The sequence below is a fragment of the Scylla paramamosain genome, chromosome 38 (assembly GCF_035594125.1).
Source record: "Scylla paramamosain isolate STU-SP2022 chromosome 38, ASM3559412v1, whole genome shotgun sequence".
Taxonomy (NCBI): Eukaryota; Metazoa; Arthropoda; class Malacostraca; order Decapoda; family Portunidae; genus Scylla; species Scylla paramamosain.
In genome coordinates, this window is record NC_087188.1 from 9510002 (window position 1) to 9531047 (window position 21046).

The window sequence follows — 21046 nt, forward strand, 5'->3', positions numbered from 1 at the left end:
AAGTCTCTCACTAAACTTACTATTTATGTAATTTCATATCTTCATTTTTTTATCTGGTTTAAATCTCTTAATTGCTTTCATTGTGGTGGGGGAGATTGAATTTTTTTTTATTATTTATCTTTTTCATGTTAGTATCGCTTATTTGTTTAGGTTATTCAAAATTTTCAGTAACTTAATAATTAGGGAGTTGTAATACCTTTAATGATTTAGGGGATCCTATTCTAAACTGACTTATTTTTAGGGAAGTTTGATTCTCTTACTCGTATTCACTCTGGGATAAGAATTTGCTCGTGACATTTTTGGGAGAACTTGAATCTCTGAATGACTTCATAGGAATTACAGTCTGTTGAAGATTTTATAGGAGTTAAAATCTCTCTTAATGACTTGATTTGCCTGATTGCTGAAGTTAAGATAATTACTGTCGTTCCCTCACCACTTCTGTTTTCCCCTTGCCTTTACTTCATCCTTAGCAGTTCCTTGTTCTTTCTTATTTTTTCCTTCCTTTATTCTTACTTTCTTTTCCTTATCATATTCCTTCTTTTCACGATCTTTGTTTTCTCCGCCCTTTTATTTATTTTTTCCTTTCATCCGCACTCTTTTCTTCAACCACCATGTTTATTTATCTTTTTATAGTCCCCCTTTTTGGACCCTTTTTCATTCTCCCTCCCTTGAAAAAGGCTGCCATTATTCCATTACGCTTTATGTTCTTGTGTTATGGTGACGAATATTCTTCATTACTCTGCTTGATGACTAAATGAATCCAGTTGCGCTTCGTTGATGTAGAATTGTACGTTAGGAGTGGAGAGTAAATCTGTCTGTGAGAGAGAGAGAGAGAGAGAGAGAGAGAGAGAGAGAGAGAGAGAGAGAGAGAGAGAGAGAGAGAGAGAGAGAGAGAGAGAGAGAGAGAGAGAGAGTTACCTGCAGCTTAGTTATTACGAAGTGTATTAAGGGCCAGGATACGAGGGAGGGTAAAAGGCCACACGAGGTATTGTGAGAGGCCAGGTAAGCTGAGGTTACGTGGATACAGGTGAGGGAGGGAGAGAGAAGCAGTGATGAATGGGCGTCTGTATTTATTCTCTCTCCATTTGTCTTCGTCATGCGCAGGAAGGTGATAAAAGGGACGAAGAAAAGGGAGGGAAAATATGCCAAAGGAAAGATGAATTACCTGCACAAAACGGAAATAAGGAACAGGGGAAAAAGGTGATAATGATGATGGCCATGAGAGAAGTGATAAGAATTGTTGCATTTCCGTGTTTAAAAGTGGAAATTTGATGGTGTTTTATAGTTAAAGGGAAAATGGAAGAGGGTTATAACTCTCTCTCTCTCTCTCTCTCTCTCTCTCTCTCTCTCTCTCTCTCTCTCTCTCTCTCTCTCTCTCTCTCTCTCTCTCTCTCTCTCTCTCTCTCTCTCCATATATTCCCTTCTGTTGTGACTTTATTCGTAAATTTTGTTGTTTCATTGTGATAAATTGTTGCCCGTAATTTTTCTTCCTTCATATAATTTTTCATTTCTGTATTTTGGTTTGCTTTCAATTCCTTATATCTTTATTTTCATTCTTCCACTCTTTTTCTCTTCTTTCTTTTCCTCCTCCCTCTCTCCCTCGTCCTCTTCTCAGTCTCCTTCGTCCTCTCCTTCTTCCTCTTCTATCTCCTGACGTTCTTAATTTTATTTCAACACTCTACCCTCGCTTCTTTCTCCCCCTTCTCCTCTTCTTCATCCTCAGTCTCTTCTTAGTCTTCTTCGTTCTCGCCTTCCTCTTCCTTCTGATATTCTCATTTTCATTTTAACTTTACCCTCGCTTCTCCTCCTCCTACTCGCCCTCGTTCTGCTTTTAGTGTTCCTCATCCTCTGCCTCCTCCTCCTCCTCTTCCGCCTTCTCTTGACAGCGTTGATGAAGTTCGCAACCACAAGCATTCCCCCGCAGATAATGACACTAGGAGTAAAAACGAGAAAGCAAAATAATTAGCAGGTTTTGATTAACATTGACCCAGGTGGCAACAGTATCCCCATAATTAGAGCTTCCTTTCGTAACATGCACGCCGGAAAAGTACCGTATTTTGAATATTGTTGTAAATGTAGCAGTTGTTAAGTCTAAGAACTTCTCTCTCTTGTCTCTCTTGTCTCTCTCTCTCTCTCTCTCTCTCTCTCTCTCTCTCTCTCTCTCTCTCTCTCTCTCTCTCTCTCTCTCTCTCTCTCTCTCGCTCTCGCTCTAATAGTAGGGCGGGGCAGAGGGGACATCATGTAATAACTGACCTAACTTATCTCGATCACAGCCACTTTACGAGGATGCAAATTCCATTAATTACCCCCAAAGGTGAGTCAGGGAGGCGCCACCAGCAGGTAAAGCACCGAAAATTACCTGGGCAGGGAGATGAGATGGTAGTCGCTGGATGCTGGTCAGGTGTTGCGAGTGATAACAATTACCTGCACGCTGAAAAAGGTGAGCACATACGTAAGCTCACCTGTGCATCGTTAATTGGACTCTCAGGTGTGCGTCCGGGCAGGTGCTACGTGCTGAAGTTAGGGTGATGTTATCTGTGTGTGTGTGTGTGTGTGTGTGTGTGTGTGTGTGTGTGTGTGTGTGTGTGTGTGTGTGTGTGTGTGTGTGTTCAGCCTTCACACATGCCTTGGGAAGATACATGGTCTCATTACAGGAAGGAGGCAACGAGATGACAAGTGCATGTTTTTGTTTTTGTTGCCATTTTTTGCCTCACCCCTTGTCTGATCTCCCAATTAGCAGGACAGGTGACTGTGTGGGAATGCGCCTGACATATCCATTGTCTGACTAGGTATTTGTCTGAGCGTTTCCCTAATTGTTTCCCTGACTGAGTGATTGAGTGATTGATTGCATTAACGGAGTGACTCTGTGGGGAGATTGAATTAATGTGTTATGACTGGGTTACCGATTGTGTGATTGATTGATGGCATGGTTGAATGAGTGAGTGAGTCTTAACATAGCTTAGAGCACAATAGTAGTAAACAGCAATGTGTGTCTGTGTGTGTGTGTGTGTGTGTGTGTGTGTGTGTGTGTGTGTGTGTGTGTGTGTGTGTGTGCTTAGTGATCATATTTTTTTCTGCCTGTTATTGGTTTATACTCCCTCTTCATATATCATTTTAGAAAGTTCTCCCTTTTTTTCTTTTTATCTCCTTTCGTTTCTCTTCACTCATTTTCCATTTTTTTTTTTTTTTTTTTTTTGTTCCCGTCATCTTTAAGGTTTTTCTAATTTTTCACGTTTTAGGCTACCAATTTTTGTGTCTTTTCTCCACATCATCATTTATTTATTCCTCCGTTAAGTCTCGTTTAATGTTTGCTGCTATTTGAAGAATATTCTTATCTTTTCTGCGCGTCGATTTTCTCCTTTTATCAGTCATCTCCTCCTCCTCCTCCCCCTCCTCCTCCTCCTCCTCCTCCTTGTCGTCGTCTTCCTCTATCACCCAAACAGGTTGATCCTCTTCACCTCGTCATATCTGGGACGTGAATCACCAAATTAACCACTCGTAAAGATCCACAGTTTCTCTCCCTCAGTAACTAACAGGAAGAGACTGTAGATTTTTTTCTTCAGAGATTTTTTTTTTTTATTCTTTACGTGGTTGGGGATTACTTGAAGGATTCCCTATAAAGTTTAGTTATCGTTTGTTTCATTGTGCGTTTCTGTTTATTTATTTATTTATTTTATTTATTTTTTTTTTGTCTTCTATGTATGCTTTTTTTCTTCTCCATATGTATTTTCGTATTCTTGTTTATCATACTTGTTGATTTTATTTCTTTAAGCTCAAGATTGTTATAAAGTGTTTCCTAATAAATTTGTATAATGATTATATTAATTTTATTTTTTTTCCTACTTCTTGTATTCTGTTAGTTTTCTCTTTTACTCTATACTTGTTATTTTATTTATTTCTGTTAAGTTTTAGTGTTTAATTAACAGTGTATCTTATTAACCTGTACATATTTCAAGTTATTACGAAACATTCCCATTACGAAATCTAAAAGTTTCGTTACTTTACGTGATTTTATTGTACACTTTTAATTCTCAGTTTTGACATTATTTTGATTAATGGGCAATTATTGTTCATGATATGATTTGAAGATTATTATGTCAGTGTTTATTTTGTCTCTATTTTGCCATTATAAAGAAATACGTGCCTTTCGAATCCAGCTTATCCTAACACTTACCTCTAACCACAAAGGTGTTTCCTCCCAGTATTATGTGTTGTAAATCTTGGTGGTGATATCGCGCCGAGGATAAAGTTGGTGTGATGGAGGGAGAGGCGCAGACAAACTGATTCGATGCTCCTCTCCTACGTTCTAATTGCATAATGATCGTGTTGCACGCAATCAGTTCATATGGCGGGGTCAGATAATAACTTTTTCGACGCGTTTATTGCTTTTGATGGAAGAAGCAAGGTAGACAAACTGATTCTAAGCTCCACTCTTATATTCTAATTGCATAATGATCGTCTTGGACACAATGGGCGGCGTAAATATCCTAAGTTCTCATGCCGAAGAAGTCAGATAATAACCTTTTCGACGAGTTTATTGCGAGGAAGATAATCGGCCCTCCCCCACACTCTTTTTTTTTTTTTCTCCCGCGGTGCTAAGAAAGGAAGGAGCTGCGATGCACTGCTTCATTTGCACCTTATACAGGTAACCACAGAGGTCTTGCTTACGATAATTCACACCTGTGCTATAATTATTAGACACACACGGGCCGGAATTGTGAAATGGTGAGTGCTTCGTAAATTTTCAAACTGGAAATCATAGAGCACAGGTGCGCGACAGGTGTGGATGTAAACAAGTGCGTAAATTACTGGTGAGTTAAAGGCGGAGAGGGAAATTTTCTCACCAGGCAGAAGTACGGGAGGGTTTCCGGAGCAGACCAACACCCTAATTACAGGTGAAAGGTGAACTGAAATCAGGCAGGTGTTTTTGTTACTTACCTGGATGCTGTGTGTGTGTGTGTGTGTGTGTGTGTGTGTGTGTGTGTGTGTGTGTGTGTGTGTCGGGACGTTGGTGCATGTGCGTGTGCTTGTGTTTTAATTATAGGTGTGGGTGTGGGCGTAACCGATGCAATGGATGGGCGGGCGTGGGCGTGGTGGTGGTGGTGGTGTAGTGGGCGTGATTGGAGACTCGGCTCCCATCCCTTGCTGACGTGAGTGTTAATTTGCACACCTGACACTCTCTCTCTCTCTCTCTCTCTCTCTCTCTCTCTCTCTCTCTCTCTCTCTCTCTCTCTCTCTCTCTCTCTCTACTTTTACTGTCATTCACTTTTCCTTTCACTGTTTTTACTTCTCATTGTTTCTTATTTCGAATCCCTCAATTTGTATGTGTATGTGTGTGTGTGTGTGTGTGTGTGTGTGTGTGTGTGTGTGTGTGTGTGTGTTGGCTCGTGTCCTCTCCATTCTTTTCCTTAGTTAAAGCCGGTTTGCGAGAGAGAGAGAGAGAGAGAGAGAGAGAGAGAGAGAGAGAGAGAGAGAGAGAGAGAGAGAGAGAGAGAGAGACAGAGAGAGACTGTCGTGTGTGTGTGTGTGTGTGTGTGTGTGTATGTGTGTGTGTGTGTGTGTACACATGCGCGTCCGAGCGTTACAAAAGAAGTCAGATTGAGAAAGCTACGTACGTTAGACAAAAGGTTACTGAGCTAATAAATATCATAAACCGTACAATTTAGAGCAAACACATCACTGGTCTTTTTTGCTGATCCGCTGTCCAGTAAAAATAGATCGTGGTGAGTGATGCAATCTGATACTCATGTTCCCAGTGATTAGAGACGAGAACTGACCGTCTTTTGTAATAACACCTGACTTTTCCTCAAACTCTGCAACACAAAGCCAGGAATTTTTATCGGCTTATCATTGACTCTGAAAAATTACCTTATAACTATGTAGGAAGAGGAAAAAATATGCAAAAAGTACGAAAAATGTCTCGAAATTGTCAAGAAGTCTAAATAATTTTAACCTCTTGAAGTGAACTTGAACCTTAGTAAGATTAAGAGTAAACAAAGAACATTTTCCTGCCAGTCTGTTGAGGAAGGAAGGAATGAGTGTATTTCTATTTTTTCTTTTATCTATTTATGACTGATTTGATTTACGTTGTCATGGTAACTCAGTGCTTCCCGCTTACCTAACTCGTGTCTCAAATTTGTAAAGCACTAATGTTCAGCCTTCTCTATGTCGTTGCTTCATTCTTATAGCCAAAAGCTCCATGATTTTATTATTTTCTAAAGTAGACTATTAAAAGACTCAGCTTTTAGAAAATAAAATAAATATGTTTTGTGCTGCTTCGAAAAAAATTACAGGTGACTCAAATTTATGAAGCACTGGTGTCCAGGCTTCACTGTGTCGTTGCTTCACTCGTGCAGCAAAAAGCTCCATAATTTTATTCTTTTCTAACGCAGAGTATTAAAACTCAGCCTGTGTAAGGGGAAATTAAAGTGTTCTGTGTTGCCTCGGAAGGATGCAAAAGTGTCTCGAATTTATGAAGCACTAGTGTCCAGGTTTCACTGTGTCATTGCTTCATTCTTACAGCAAAAAGCTTCATGATTCCATTCTTTCCTAGCGCAGACTATTAAAAAAAAACTCAGCTTTTATAAGGAAAAATAAATATGTTCTGTACTCCGGAGAAAAAAAAAATGCAACTTGGTAGATTCCTGATATAGAGAAGAGTATCATAAAAGATAATAAACAACCAAGTAATTAACGAGTAACGGAAGGTCATCAGGTGTGTCATCTACACGGCCAGGTAAAAAAAAGAAGACTTACAGCATTACTTTACTTGTCCACATCTTTATTATCATCCCTTACTCACCTTTTGTATTCATCCCTTTAAATTGCATTATGTTCTTATCCATAGATATATTCATTCATCTCTCTAGTCACTTTCCTTTATTATAGTTGTCTTCCCTACTTATTCCTACTTACTCATTCCTTCTCCTTTACTCATCTGTCACTCACATACTCATCTCATACCCATATCACTCATGTCGTGTATTCATCAATAGAAATACTTCTTCTGTAACTCATAATTTTTGTCCTCAGTTCAAATACTCATACACAGTCATAGTGAGTCGTCTTATTCATCTCTGCACTTATTCATTGTCTTAGTTCACGTTTTCTTCAGTTTCTTTATTCATTTATTTTTCATCCAATTTTTCCCCACTTCTAAATTCATAAATGCTCCTGTCGTACACACCTTGTTCACCACTACATACTCACATACTCATCATGCTCACTCATTCATGCTCTTCCTCTTTAAGTTCACTGCATCACTCCTACACTTCTCATCACGTCTTCCTCACCTCTACACTCATACATACCCTTGTCATACACATCTTGTTCACCTCTACATGCTCACAGACTCATCAATGTCACCTGTACACTCATTCAAGCTCATTTATGCTCCCCTCCTCACTCACACCCTTGTTATGACGTCCCCCTCCCCTCTACACTCTACACACCCTTGTCACCCTCTTTATATGCATCCCCTCACACTCAGGCGACACGGGAACACTCTCCGCTACATATCTACAGTTATGAGCGGCCACTGTGATCACGATTGCTCTTTGATGTCGCCGCCTTGTACGCCCCAGGGGATTTCAGAGGCACTGGGAGAGAAAGAGAGAGGGAGAGACACACAGGAGGAAGAGGCTAGATCAGGGTACTAAGAGCGGGGTAGCTTTGGGTATGAGTGTATTGCAGAAGGTAAGGGGAATAGGGGAGAGAGAGAGAGAGAGAGAGAGAGAGAGAGAGAGAGAGAGAGAGAGAGAGAGAGAGAGAGAGAGAGAGAGAGAGAGAGAGAGAGAGAGTATTTTCTATAACACTACATTGCTGTTTGCTTCATTAAACTTTTTTCTTCATTTCGGAAGCGCCAGCAAACTTATACTCAAAGGTTACAAGTTCAGTGAAGTTTAGTTGAAGCTTAGTATAAGGAATTATGATTATTACTATTACCTATTAATAGTACTGGTGGACTTGTATTAGTGAAGCTGAAGTATTTCTCTTTGTGTAGAAATTTAAACATTCACTAATACCTCGTTTGGCATGTATTAGTATTTCAGTGTTAGTATTTTCAGCAGTTCTTAGTATTTATAGCATATATCAATACTTTCAGCCTTGGTATTTAGCATTTTTAAGCGTTAATAGTTTTAGTATTTTAGAATCTTCCGTTTGTCATCGTTTTCTTGTGTTTCCTCCATGGTCATCCGTATGGTGTCAGATACAATACTCTCTTGTTTTTATTCCACATGAATTTAAAGTTTGGAAACGTACCGGTGCTTCTGTTTCATCCTTAACTGATTCACTTGCTTCAGGTCCGCGTGTCTGTTTCATCCCGTGGTCGTCACCGTCATCATCACCCCTACCATTACCTTCCCTTTCATCGTGCAGGAGTCACCCACTATGATGGCCATAATAATGTCTTCTATTACTTTAATGATCTCCCGTCCTCTCAAGCAAGGCCTTCCATTTCTCTCTCTCTCTCTCTCTCTCTCTCTCTCTCTCTCTCTCTCTCTCTCTCTCTCTCTCTCTCTCTCTCTCTCTGTTGTACTACGGATAAACATTTGTTAGTCGTCTAAATAACATTATATATATATATATATATATATATATATATATATATATATATATATATATATATATATATATATATATATATATATATATATATATATATATTCTCTCTCTTTCCTTGTAATGTTGTCATCTGTTTGATTCGGCCTCGCAGGATTGTATATAATCCCAGGATGATGATTTTCCCTCACTTTTCACTCGTTTTAATTATAGAATAAACAGCAATGTAGAAAGCTGGAAACACACACACACACACACACACACACACACACACAGAGAGAGAGAGAGAGAGAGAGAGAGAGAGACTCAACACAAAATACAAAAGGTTTTCGATACTCCAAAGTGTCTAAGATTGTCGGATCGAATCTCCTTTCGCCATCCTCCTCCGATGCTCGCTTGACCTGTCGGTGCCTTGATCTCCCTCATTAGCTGTGATTGCGCGCCCCCCTCACCTCCGACAGGTTAGTAACGAGGTCGTGCCCCTCGGGAGGCGCTGGCTGGCTCTCCTTAGGGTGTTTCTGAGGAGGAGGAGGAGGAGGAGAAGGAGGAGGAGGTGGTGATGGTGTTGAAGGACAAGGAAGGTTAGATATGAAGTTTTGCTAGAAATAATACGAAAGGAGGAAAAGTTCTGGAGGATAATGAGGCAGAGAGAGAGAGAGAGAGAGAGAGAGAGAGAGAGAGGGTGAAATGAAGGAAGGAGGGGAGCAAGAGTAGCCATGAAATTTAACAAGGAAGGATAAAAAGTAGGGCAAATTTTGCACGAGAGAGAGAGAGAGAGAGAGAGAGAGAGAGAGAGAGAGAGAGAGAGAGAGAGAGAGAGAGAGATTAACAAAAAAAAGCACGAAAAGAAAGAAAGGAAGAAAGAGAGAGAAAGCCGACCTCACCAAAACAACGGGCCAGGCAGGTCCTCAGCACAGCTCATTATCTTGTCTTTTCCAGCCGAACTTCCAAATCCGGTTCTCGCTTCGCCTTCCCGAGTGCTTCCCGTAACCCCGCCATGTTTCACCGGGGCCCTGGGTTGCCAATTCCCCATTAAAGGCTCCTCCCCTCCATCAGACACATCAAAGAGGCCGAGAAGCATTAAAAAAAAGCACAATTAACCACTACTCTGAAGATCGCCGCTTGCTTGTCTTGCAGGAACAGGGTCAGACGGACGGGGGACCACTGGGTGTCTGCTTAAATTACGAGGCAGGGAAGGGAGGAGGAGAAAAAGCAGTGTTTTGACAAGATTTTTGAGGGTTTTTTTTTGGCTTCGCGAGTGCATGAGACTGCCAGTGTCGCGCGTGTTGGGGTTTTCACGATAACACGAAGCCGCGCCATCAACACCACACCTCGTTTTCTTCACGCTGTTTTCACCTGGGCAGCGCGTGCACGGGGCCGCGAGAACCAAGCTTAATTATTGGGAGGAATTTCACACCTTGCTTTATTCGCCCGTCGCGGTCAAGTGAGAGGAACGTAAATAAGGAACCGTTCACTTATCACTCGGTCTTTTGTTCTCGGGTGAAATAGTACACGCTAATTTTACCTTCATGGAAAACGGGATGCTTAGTGGACCTTGGTATCTTGGGAAACAATTACCTGATGGGGGATGATTCACAGGTGTCGGCAGGTGAGGCAGGACAGTAATTAGCGGAAGGACTTAAGGACATATTTTTAGGGGAAGCGTTGCGTGACGTGGCAAGAGGGGGGTTCGTGGAGGTGGATGACGAGGGTGACGCGGCGTGGAGGCAGGGGCGTTGAGTGGCAGCACAGGTGTGGGCGGAGCTGCTTATTATGTATGACAGGTGTTTATTAAGTCGATACGGCCTCTGCTCTTCACTCTCATTACACTGCTCACCTCAGCCTCCGTGCCTCCCTCCGCCCGTCCTACTTCTTTCTCTCCTTTTTTTAACACCCTCTTCAACCTCTTTCTCCTTTCATTTCCTTCCTTCACTTCTTACACTGTCCTCATCTCCCAGTTTCTTTCTTCTCTCTTTTCCTTTCCTCGACACCCCTTCCACTTTTTTCATCTTCCTTCAATTGCTTCCTTCAGTACTTTCTTCGTTTCTCCTTTCCCTCCTTTCCTTCCTTCAAAACCTCCTTCCTCTCATTTGCTTAAGTTCTTTTCTCCTTCCCCTTCTCTTTCAGCATCCCTTGTCCTTCCATCAACCACTTTCCCTGCCGCCTCATTTCCTCATCCTTTCACAAACCGTCATCAACAGTTTATCCATCATCTTTCACCCAGCCTCTCTCTTACTTTCCTGCGCCCATTCTACTCTCATCCTTCCCTTGTACTACCTATTACTACCTATTCCACTCTGTCCCATCCCATCCGTTCCTTCATCAACTCTCTCAGCTCTCACAGCTCTTCCTTCCCTCCTCTCCTCTCCCACGGTCTCCTACAATAACTCCCCCGTTTATTCCTCTCTATGACCTCAACCAATCGCATACGTCTGAAAAAAAAACTCCCCCGCCTAATGATACCAAATGTTTGACAAATAGAATCAAGGTTATTGCTTTCAGTTCTCAATGGCGGTCAGTGGTAGACTCGCCTCCAACACAATGCCGCCTTGCCCCACCTCATTATACTCCCGGTAGGTCTCATTGTACGCTGTAATAGGACCGTCCCGCCACCAGGTTGTGCCGCCGCGGTCAACTGCCAAGTGTAGGACCCAATCTTGGTCTGTGTTACGTCCCTGAGAGTAATGTGTGGGTGTTTTCCTTCGTTAGTTCGTCTCCCGCGCCAGCCTGCATCCCGTCGCATCGCCTGGCCGGGTTTTTGTCATCTGGTCCCCGCGGCGCTGTGGAGCAAAAAGTGCATGATCTTAATAACTTAGGATCACACGGCTTGACTCGACCGCGGGACCGCAGGATAAGGGGATAGATAAAAAAAAATAACGAAACGTCTCAGGGTGGAAGGATTCTGCGATGCTATGTTGTGGCTGATGAAAATGTGGCTCAGACGTGTGTGTGTGTGTGTGTGTGTATGTGTGTGAATCTAATAAACAAGGTAATTTACTCATATCTACAACAATAAACCAACCAATCACACAACACTTGTCATGAGAGCACGAAGCGGATCAAGGTAATTCCGCAAGCTTATCAGAATTGTGGTTTAGGTACAAAATGTCCATGAATTTTTGCAAAATCACCAGTGTCGCATAAAAACTAACATAACGAGTAAACTACTGCCGTAATTAGTTAAGTGGTGGTCAGTTAGTTAGCTGGATATGTTACCAGTGGATTTACATTAAAAGGGAGGAAAGTCAGTAAGCAAGCATTTATATTTTCTCTCTCGCTCTCTGCATATACGTTCACCTATTTAATCGCTTTTACCGCAACAGGTGAAGAAATAAAAAAAAAAAGCAGAACAAGGAACAAGAACAGGAGAGGAAAAGAAAAGGAAAATGTTACACAATTTCCTCACCAGCTGTTTACTTATTTATTTACTTGTTTATTCACCTTCCTTCCGCTCGGCTGCCACTTTTCCACCGAGAGATAATTGGTGGTTGGCGAGGAAAACGTAACGATGGCAGGAAGAGGAGAGGTGGGAGGGTCACTTGGAAGGCTAAACTAAAGAAAATTAAGGGAGAAAAAAGAAGGAGGAGGAGGAAAATGAGATAAGAATGAATAGTAAAGCAGGAATGTGATGAAAGTAAGGAATAAGAAGCAGGACAAGAAGAAGAAGAAGAAGTAAAAAGAAAGAAAACCAGTAAGAGAAAAAGAAGAGATGAAATAGATGAGAAGGATGTGGAGGAAGAAGAATGAGTAACTACATTTCTCGTATATGCATGGAAAGAGGAAAACAAAGACAGGACATTGAAATCAACACTTAACTTTGAACTGGTGCAAGATGGTGGCAGTGGTAACGGAAATAAAAGATCGAATCAGAAGTAAAGAAAAGAAAAGAAAAAAAAAACATGATAACAAGAAGCAGGAAGCACAGTTTCAAGTTATCACAAAGAAAACAGTAACAGTAATGAATAAATAATAAAAAAAAAACAGTAACAAAATCAAGCACAGTGAAACAGTCTTGTAATGTCTGAGAATACGCGGAGGTGAGTCGACTGAGAGGAGAGGAAGGCGAGACCAGGAATGAATGAACTGTGTTATTTACTCGAGGCAAACAGACGCCAGCACGGACCAGCCTGTCGGGGGCGAGGCCAGGGCTGCGAGAACCTGTAGTAGTAGTAGTAGTAGTAGTAGTAGTAGTAGTAGTAGTAGTAGGAAGAGGAGGATGAGCAGAAGGAAGAGAAGGAGTAGGAGGACGAAGGAGGAAGGATTTGTTGAGTTTACATATTGAGTTTGTTGCTCTCTCTCTCTCTCTCTCTCTCTCTCTCTCTCTCTCTCTCTCTCTCTCTCTCTCTCTCTCTCTCTCTCTCTCTCTGATTGTGACGTATAATGAAGTTGTTGTTGTTTCTTTTCCTAATCATCGTATTAATTTTCCTAATCATGCTTACTTGGTGGTCTCCTCCTCCTCCTCCTCCTCCTCTTCCTTCTAAGTAGAGTACCCAACGAGGAATAACAGCAAACACACGTTAAGAGAAAGAGGTAGAGAGCAACAATTATCCCTGGCAGTGAGAAATCAAAGGAAAGAAATAAAGAAAAGCATCGCACGTCTTGAGTCTTCCTGTCTTGAATTCTGAATGTGACGAGACGATGAAGTTGTCGAGGCGCTCAGTGTTGCTTTGTTGCGGCCTGTCAATTTCTTCGACAAATTTTCTCCGTCAATTTTGTGTTTACTTTTATGAGTCAAAATAAGAGAGTCTACAAGGATAAAGCTGAGAAAAAAATATGACAAAAAAATATAATAATAAATTGGTGTAAAGAAGCGAGGTCTTGGTAAACGAAGAGAATAAGAGAAGTTAGAGAGGAATGTAGGAATGATGGAGAGAAGGGAAGTGTCGTTTTTCTAAAAATATCATACGCTTTTGCATGTGGTTGAATGTCATTGATCTGATGTGTCAAAATTGTTCGATGATAACAGTACCAAGACAGTCATGATTAGGAATTCATTTTAGATTAAATACTGAAAGCGTTGCTTCTTTCTGAATATCCTACACTTCTGCTATTGATAAGTGTCGTGGATTTGTTAAGGTCCCGAAATTACGTGATGATAACACAGCTAAAACAATCATGAATGTGAATATTAAGCTGTAAAAGTGCTGCTATCAGTATCCTACACTTTACTGTAGATCAGCACCATGGATTTCATGGACTAAAATATGTTAAGATGTTACTACTACAACATTTATGACCATGAATAGACTGCACGTACTGGCATGACAGCTGTACAGGACCGCCGGGACTCTGAGTGCCTCCAGCCAACCACAAGACGAGCTGGCAGTGACGTCACGTATCTCCATGCTAGTCATTGGTGGAGTGTCTAGAAGAGCGAGACTCACTCAGTGCTTTAGTAATCTTACTAAAGAAGGAAGAAAATAACCTTCATGATTTGCAAGAAGCGGCGGTGGAGGAGAAACGCATTTATTTAAACCGCAGACGAGAAAAATTATGTTAAAAGGAAGCAGAACAAAGCCTCGAGAGAATAATATTATAAATGAAGTAATGATATGCATCTTACTTCACACATCATGATTCCCAGGCCACTACACCACGCAAATGTTTATCCTTGCACGCAAAACTGTGCATCTGCGGTTTGAATTTAAAGGAGAGAGGGACGGGGGGTAGGGAGGCTGACCACATGCAGTACTGAAAGGTTGATTCAATGGTTCGCTGGTTCGTGCGTCCTGTGCCTCGCTTCATGGACAACTGTTGGTGCAATGCGTCGCTTCCTGACTCGCCACACTCAGCAGTGACACGCCCTTTTATTAGCGTTGGCTGTGTTGGCCTTGATCGTGCCCCCATTGTGTGGCGTGAATGGGAGGAAGTATGGGAGGAGAGGGGAGGAGAGGCAAATGTAGTGGGGAGAGGAGGTAGAAAACGGGAAGGGAGGGGGAGATAGTTTACGTCACTTTGTTTACTCATATGCTCTACATTAAAAACAGACTCATAACTTTAGATATTCAAAACTCAAATGAACCATCAAACTCCCGAAAAAAGAAAAAAAAAAAAAAGGCGATGATATTACTTATTGCGTTATATATTCTTAGCAGTAGCCAGTACGCATGCGCTGTAAGGCTGGGGAGGGGGGGGGCGATTACCCAGGAGAAGTCTTTGCCCAGCAGGAGGTAGTGTGAAGTGGACGCCAGCAGAGTGCAGAGCGGCGCGGGCGGGCAGAGCTGCTTCGGGACTCCGGGTTTGCTGGTTCGGTGAGGCCTCGTCGAGGTGCCGCGGCCTGACGATGGAGGGACGGCAGGTGGTATTCTGAGGCGCTGACGGAGATCTACGTGGATATTGTGGTGTTCTGCTCCTTCTCTGGTAAGTTATTAATGGTTTATTTCGCTAGCCATTAATTTAGTGTACTTTCACCGTTTGTTTGACGTTACTGTTACATAGTGATTGTTAGGCATAATATTTGCCTACCGACATTCCCTTCCTTATTAGCGTTGTTTTCCTGGTTGGTTCTACTTTTTTCTCCCTCTGACTTTTTAGTATATACCTTTGACTTCATTTTTTTTTTTTTTTTTGTCCATTACTGCTTTCCCTAAAGACCTCTTCCTTCTCGGGGACTCATGAAGTGGCAGAGAGAAGCTGATCGTTGCTAGTGCAGGCAAAGCAGAGAATACAGTGCAAATATTATTGTGCTAAACATTTAGATAATTTGTAGTTTCAACCACGCAGTGAACAAAATTTTCATGTTTTGTGGTGATATGATTAAGTTCAGTCCATTTTCTTTCAAACCACCGGAAGAAGCATGTAGTAAACTAACTTATTGTATTATATAAGGGACTTTCTTTTCCGGTATTTTAAAAACCACAATTGTTAATGCGTGCCCGTTTTCTTTCAGGTATCACTCGTGTAGCAGCGTGACTGAGCGTCTGACCCTCTACCAGCCCCGTGTCCTCGCCGACCCTCCTCGTCCCGCTAGATTGCACTCCTGTCTGGTAGTGATGAGGGAATACAAAGGATATAACGAAATGTAATGGATAAGAGCACAGGGGAAAGTATAGTGTATGAATGTAACAACGTAATTAATAGTGTAATTTTTGTTTACTCGATAGTATAATTTTTGTTTAATGAATTGTGGCATTTATTTTTTTTTATCAGTTTCACAATAAGAATCAGTACCGCTTCTAAGTTCTGAATATAAAAAAAAAAAAAAAAAAAAAATTGAGCACACAGTTTGAGGGCCGAACCGTAACTAGGCTAGGTAATTCAAGACTAGGTAATTAAAGTTTTGGTTCAAATTATCCTGAATGGCACAAACCACCAGGGGTAATCGTAACTAAGCGTCATTATCTTATGGGACAAGGCTGAGGGAAGAGTAATAGTTGGTAGGTAGTTTGGTAATTTGAGTACTGGAGGAGGGGGTGAAGGTGGGGGAGGGGTAGACGGCGTGGGGAGGAAGGTAGGGAGAGCAGGAGAGGCTTGAGAGAGTAGATGGGGCAAGGGGGAAAGTAGAGAGTAGAGGAAAGTAGGCTCGGAATAGAAGGGGTGTAGGGAGGAAAGGGAGGGATAAGATTTTAGCGCTAAACAAGTACAGCTATTATATAGACTATCATTGCGCTTTTTTTTTTTTTTTTTCCTGTACTTGAGTTTTTCCATGTCTTCTTACTTGGATGCTCAGTGTTGTCAATCCGCGTCATTCACCAGGTGTGGGTGTGTGATATGGTGACAATGTTTGAGGTGGTAAAGCGAGGAGTGAAGAGGAAAATTATAAGCACTTATGTCTTTTTTATTCTGTATTTCCACGTCTGTCCCTTCTCTCCGTCATCCCCCTCACCCCGAATTGAAATATCGAAAACTTTTTTAACGTAATAGTAAAAATTTTTTTGACGTAATTATACAAATTACTACTAACTAATCCATGGAATTGTTACAGGGGGAAACAAACTCTGAAGACGAACCAGCGCGGGTAGTGGTTGGTCCCGGCCTTCGTTGTTCACCACTCCGTCCGCACCTCCTTTCCCTGAGACTCCTCCCGGCGTCACTTCCCGGGCGTCGCTTCCCCTGGTGGTGCAGTTGCTTGGTCCTTCACAGCAGGTTATGTGTAAATTTTCATGGGTTAGGTAGCTTCTCGTAGACTTGTCCAACGGACGGTCACTCTTCATAGACGTTGCCGGCAGAAATTGAGACGGAGGGAAAATTTGTAGGGAGTGGAGAGGGTTAGCTCCATTAAGGGGGTACTGCAATGGCAACTCAGTTCTCTGCTCTAGCAATCGAGTGATCTCAGCAATGTTTTTCAGAAGCATCGAAATGTGCCCATTGAAAAAGGTAGCAGTCACATCTATTATGTCAACAACGATAGGGTAAGTAGTACGTACACAAGTAATTTCTGGAATACCCAATGTCAAATTTTATTTGTTGGAATTGATGAGCACACCCCGGACTAAAAAATTATTGTTTAATCTCCGCAGCTGGATCAGCAGGAGACGACGACGACACCGTCACTTACTGCTGGATGTGATGGCTGTACTAGGTTCAAGACCGGTCTCGCAAATCGTTTCCTGTGTGTGTGTGTAGTTCAGCTCCGTCTATACAATAAAATATGCTTCCCACTCCAGGCCTTTCTCTTCCTTCCGCCATTCCCATCGTCTGTCACTTCCATCGTTGCAGTTTCCTCTCCTCTAAACTTCTTTTCCTGCCTCATCGCTGTCCTGCGTTCACCTGGAAAATAAAACCGAGAAGCCACGCCCTCTCTGCCTAATTTACTACGCTCAGCCCCTTTCACCTGACGCAATAATTATTAATAAGAGTTTGACGAACCTTCGTGTAATTATTATTAATAAGAGTTTGACGAACCTTCGTGTCTTCGTAAGTCGTAACGGAGAGCGGGCCCAGTGTGTCAAAACGGGCAAAAAAATAAGAAAATGATAAAACTCGGATTCTTTTGTGTATGTTGCTCGTTTTGAATGGCCCGCTCCCCCTTAGTGACCTGTAAAATTGATTATAGATTATAAATAAAGTCGAGTACCGTCCGAAGATTACTTACTACTAAACATCACGTATATATACTACCTTCTTACGTCATCAACCAACCATTCAGGTGAAAGAGGGTGGAACTCAACCGGCAAGGAGGGCGTGGCTTCTCGGTGCAAATTTTACCTTGATCTGAACGTCTACAGGAGCGCGCCACATGACCCCCATTGTTGCTGCGCCAGTAAATGACTCGATCGGATCCTCTGTCCGAGCTGAGCGAATCAACGATAACTTGGTTCAATGTTATTCACTGTGAATCTCTCAGCTACTTTAAACACGAATGTCTGTGAGATACCAGCTCGTTTATTATTAACACGTCAGAATTATAAAAGGGGATAATAACAGACATTTACGAGTTACACTTCCGCTTAGCATGAACGACACACAAAATCAACACCCATGAAAGCTGACTGACTAATTTTACGACTCTGCAACACTGGGATCATGAAGTGCTACACGTCAAAAAATATCAAACAAACGTCAAAAAATATCAAACAAATTTAAGGATCAACAAATAGAGCGCCTCATACAAAAATTCAGTCACAGCAAACGACAAAAAGTTAGATTCTTTAAGTTACAAGCTAGATTACCTTATATTCAGAGTGAAGGCGAGCACTGACAGTCCCCTTTCTTTCCAACCACTCCCTCACTCCCCCTCCCCCTCTTTCCCGCGCCACACGAGATATTATACAGAAAGGAACCGCAAATCTACAAATGGCGTAAAATTAGCGTCCAGTGGTCGTGGGAAAATCACCATCATACCTGGACCTCGCGTTTCCTCACCGCCTCGCCTCGCAACCCCCGACAGGACACGGCAACAGGTGGCTCGGGGGATGCGTCAGGTGTTCACGGGCGCGGGAACCTTGCTGACAGGGCTGGCGGGGCGGCGACTGACGGGTGATGAGTCTGCAATACACGAGGCTGAGAACGAGGAGGTGGTGGTGGTGGTGGTGGTGAAGGGAATGGGGAGAGTACGGAGTGATCGATTCAAGCTTAGTCGCCATGAAGGAGTGAGTGACTGCTTCGTAATGCTGTGTAATACCTGATGGTAGCGTGTTATACCGATACATTGTGATATTATTTGACTATTCATAATCGCTTGGGAGTGTAATTACTACGTCTTAATTATAACCAGGAACTAGAGTAAAATAAAGAAAATGAGAGATGACTTCGATATCAATAAATAAAACTGGTTGATAGTGAAGACGTGAAATCTAATCCTCTCTTTTTTGAGTAAGTGGAATCATTCGCTCATCCTTGATTAACATTTATTACAGAGTGAATGAGAGAGTGACTGTGAGTGATACGAGAATCGAGTATAAGAAAGAATGGAGTGATGAAAGGTTTAAGTGTAATACCTCCTGCACTAAACCCTTTGGCGATGGTGGTGGTGGTGGTGATGGTGGTGGTGGCTGGATGAGTGAAATTGGTGGTTAGTGTTCAAGGCGTCAGTTTCTCTACGAGGGTTCCATCTCCCCCGGGTGGTTTTATAACCCTTCATGCAATTTCTGACACTAAAGCAGTCGGAAGAAAGTGCTTAGTGACGCAGCAATCCAGAAATAAGTACTACCCTCTCGCCACACTCGCCGGCGCGCATCTGGGCAACAGGAAGGAGGTTGTGGTGGTGGTGGTGATGGATGGCTGTGGCGGCTGTGATGGGTGGAGGAAGGGTGGGAGGGAACCAGGTGGCGGTGGTGGTAGTGGTGGTGATAGTGGTTGGTGATGGTAGTGGTGGTTAATGATGGTGGTGGTGGTGGTGGAGGGAATGCAGCGGATGTCTTTACAGTCAAATAATTTTAATATGATACATACACTATCTTGAGCATCGCGGTAATGATACTTTAACAAATTACACCAGATGCAACGACATTAAATCCACCGGAGGATGACCGTGCAGTGGCTGGCGGGGAAGCGTTGGCAGGTAGTTGCGCTGCTAGATGAGACTGGAGGAAGGAGGAGCAGGTAATGAAACTTCTTGAATGTACTTGGACCTTATCTCCAGCTTGCGAATTACCGAGTCACGTGATGCCACTGAGTACATGTCTGAAGTGTGCACTCTTAATATCATCACTTGAAATTGCTACTTTTGTTACTGGTGAAGACGAGAGCCGTTACTGCGTTAAAGAAAATGCGAAGCAGGGAAACTTGCGCCGGCGATGTTAGCTGGAACAGTGAAAGGGCGGGGATGGGGAGGGTAACGGGTGGCGGAGGGGCAGGGGCAGGGTTGCTGGAGGGGGTGGGGCGGGAAGGGAGACTCCTACACGGCACCATCGCCTCGCCACTCAGCTGACCGGGAGTTGTGACGTCACGAGTCATGATCGGAAACTATGGAATCTCGAAACAAATATTTTTAGTTTCTTTAATCAAATCACGTAATACTAACGAAATTACATAGGGATATCGTTGTTTTCCTTTTTGAGTACTTAACCACCTGAATTCACGGTGCTGGTTAGTAATTAAATCTAAACTAGCAAAGTACTTAACTGTCATTGGGTCGTTACCTCATTATCTCATCACCAGTATTTTACCACACAACACACAGCTAGAGCCACACACTAGTCACGTCACACTATAGTCACAATATCCTCTGCTGCAGTTATATGAAAAAAAAACTAACCTAACGAGCAATACGTAACTATCATTAGGTCGTTATCTCTAACAATTTGCAATAGCTTACGTCACAAGACACAACTATAACAATCGTCACAATATCCTCTGCACTAGTGACCTGGCAAATATCGTGTCCTTACGCATCAAAGGTATCAGCGCATGCATGGATACACACGGCTAGTAGACATGACATCTATACTTAACCCTTATACACGCAGCGAGTAGTCATGACGCATCTATACTTACCTTTATACGTAAAAACTCACCATCACTCACCTCTTCCTCTTCACTGCGACACTTGCACTCCTGCCTGACACAAACACTATTAGGTAAAAGCTTCTATACCAACCGGTGCCAATGACAAGAGCAGCTGTTGATGTTACCCCCACGGCAGCCGACGAGCAAATGGAAGAGGGTTGTCCAACTCTAGTTTGTGCTCCGTGTGGCGCATGCGCACTACTGGCCACCCGCATTTTTAATTCTCATTTTCCTCCCAACTTCAGGAAATTGCTTTAAGATATATTACTGGACTGGTATGTGTTTATAGCTTCTCATGGGCGTTTTGTGTGATGATGTGGTTTTTAGATTCTCTCTCTCTCTCTCTCTCTCTCTCTCTCTCTCTCTCTCTCTCTCTCTCTCTCTCTCTCTCTCTGCGTGTTATTGAAATCTGGGTGTCTGACTGTAATTGCTTCTTTCCTGTGTGAAGTGAACGCTAAATATTTTTAATGAGAAAGCCCCCACCCAAAAAAAAAAAAAAAAAAAAAAAACATTTAAAGGGACAGTAATGGAGGAGGGTGCTGGCAAGAAAACGGACAGAAAACGAGGTGTGAGGAGGGGCAGACAACTTTCGAAG

The 21046-nt window shown here is 42.5% G+C and overlaps 1 long non-coding RNA gene across 3 annotated transcripts; it reads left to right on the top strand.

Moving 5' to 3' along the window:
- Positions 1–14711: 14711 nt before the first annotated feature.
- On the top strand, positions 14712–17163 carry LOC135091729 (uncharacterized). 3 transcript variants are annotated; one of them, XR_010262608.1, is made up of 5 exons: positions 14712–14922; positions 15452–15583; positions 16487–16654; positions 16851–16913; positions 17022–17163. It is a non-coding gene; the product is annotated as an uncharacterized LOC135091729 (long non-coding RNA). The 3 variants fall into 3 exon arrangements; XR_010262607.1 differs by having other exon boundaries at positions 15452–15548; XR_010262609.1 differs by having other exon boundaries at positions 15452–15548; positions 16854–16913.
- Positions 17164–21046: the final 3883 nt, after the last annotated feature.